Consider the following 2,089-nt stretch of genomic DNA (forward strand, 5'->3'; position numbering starts at 1 on the left):
CATTTACCACGAGTTTATGCGAGATTGAATATCCCATGGAATCATCGAAATAATCACGTTTCATATTCCAATAGGAAATACATTTTATCAAATTGGACAAACGTATTGGATTTTCCGCGATAGGATTGTGCGAGATTGATAATGTATTATGGATGAGGGCGAAAATCAGGCGAAAAATGTTGAAGTTAAAATTTATCTATTGAAAAAAGGATGCCGTTCAAAAAAAGATTAAAAGTTTGAACGTTATCGAAAATGGTCGAGGACCGTTTACGATTATCGATTCATCTTCGGCAAGGGGAGGGGGGGGGGGGTATCAATTTTCAAACGTCGATAGCATAGATTAAAGGAAATCAAATTTCTCCGGTTGGACACGTTCCCGATCCTTCGTTAACGTTCGCCAGATTCGGCGAAGATAAGTACGATTCCCTTCCCCCCCTACCTACGTAATAACCCCTGTGCTCAGTGGTTACGTTCGATCCATCCGTGTGCAATTTTCGGTGGGCACTTTGTGCGGGGGACACAATGTGGAATTCCGCGTATCGGCGGAACGCCACCGATCGTTATTACAGCCGCGAGAATTCGTTTTAATTGCGCGAACGATCGTGAAAGTCGATAACTCCGGTAGATAGGCGTACGTGTTCCGTTTTACGCCGTGATAATCCGTGGTCGGGACACGTGTAGAAAGAATCGATCGAATCCGAAAAATGAAGGCAAACTATGGTTCGTCTCCTGGATGGAAAATGTTTTTCTCTCTTTCCATCCTCTTAAAAAAGAAAAGAAGAACTGTTTCCTTTTTCTTTTTTTTCTTTTTTCTTTTTTTTTCACTCCTCTCTTCATCTTAATCATCGTTACGTCGACACGCGTCGATCGCAAAACGTGGTACGGTTCCGCGTGGAAAAGTTCGGTTTGATAATTTTTATCCACTGCGAATAAATAAATTAACATGCAAAATCCGGACTGAATAACTCTTTGTCATCGCGATTTGCGGCGGTGTTTGCATTACTCGGTGAAAATGCAATCTAAAATATTGCACATTATCGACCAAGCGACTGAACAAACAAAGCTGGTCCGTGTTAAAACAAAGTTATTACGGGGCGATGTAAAAAGCATCGTGTATAGACGGGGAGGGGGAGGGGAGGATGGCTTGCGCGCCGCTAACTTGTTCGCTTGTAATCTTTCTTTCGCGTTATAATATTTCACTGGCGCGGTACACGGATATTGTAAATTCATTCCTTCGCGCGCGAAATACGTTGTAAATAATGTCATTTATTAGCTTTTTTTTTTTAACTTGTTTCGCTTTTAACGGTTCATTAATTATGCGCTACGTTAATAAGAACTCCCTCTTCCAACCCTTCCCTCCATTTCTCTCTCCCCCCCCGTTTTAATTTTAATTACACCGCCGTTATAAGATGCTCGTTAAGTGAAATTTTTCGCGAGATATATTAAACTAATGATTAACGCGAGATTTTCTCCCATCGATTTTTCCTCCCCTCCGCCCCGTATCACTTTAATTCTCAAAGAGATCGAGCCGAGCGAACACTTTCTCAAAGTTATCTCGAAAGTTTTTACTAACATTTTCCTAAGACGATAATTTATATAACGACTCGAATTTAACGGATGTACATAAACGTATATACCACCGTTTTCTCTCTCTCTCTCTCTCTCTCTCTCTCTCTCTCTCTCTCTCTCTCNCGAATCGCACGAGAAAAAGAACCATTTATCTCGAGGGTCGTTAACGTGAGAAAAATTCCTAGCGAGAATCGGCCTCGACGAAGAATCGGCCCCGTCTTTGGAACGCTCGTAAGAAAAAAAAAAAAAAAAAATCAAGGGATCGATGTGGTGGATGGATCCCTTCGGTTCGGTAAGCTCTGACCGAAATTGGCTGGGAATCGACGTTTACGGGTTGTGTAAATCCGCGAAACCGTAACGGGAACTCCGTTCAAGTTTCGTTGGCACTTGAAACTCCGTCGAACGGTTTCTAACTACCCGAACGAGAAATCCTGGTTGTACATTTGCCTCGAAGGAGAAAAGATAGACAGAGAGAGAGAGAGAGAGAGAGAGAGAGAGAGAGAGAGAGAGAGAGAGAGAG

At 42.4% G+C, this 2,089-nt stretch overlaps 1 protein-coding gene across 2 annotated transcripts in view; it reads right to left on the minus strand.

The window, feature by feature from the left end:
* The window catches only part of LOC102674289, an 89,846-nt gene that overhangs the window by 73,670 nt on the left and 14,087 nt on the right, over positions 1 to 2,089 (minus strand). The gene's annotated exons all lie outside the window — the stretch shown is intronic.

This window comes from Apis dorsata, unplaced genomic scaffold, assembly GCF_000469605.1.
Source record: "Apis dorsata unplaced genomic scaffold, Apis dorsata 1.3 scaffold_58, whole genome shotgun sequence".
Classification (NCBI taxonomy): domain Eukaryota; kingdom Metazoa; phylum Arthropoda; class Insecta; order Hymenoptera; family Apidae; genus Apis; species Apis dorsata.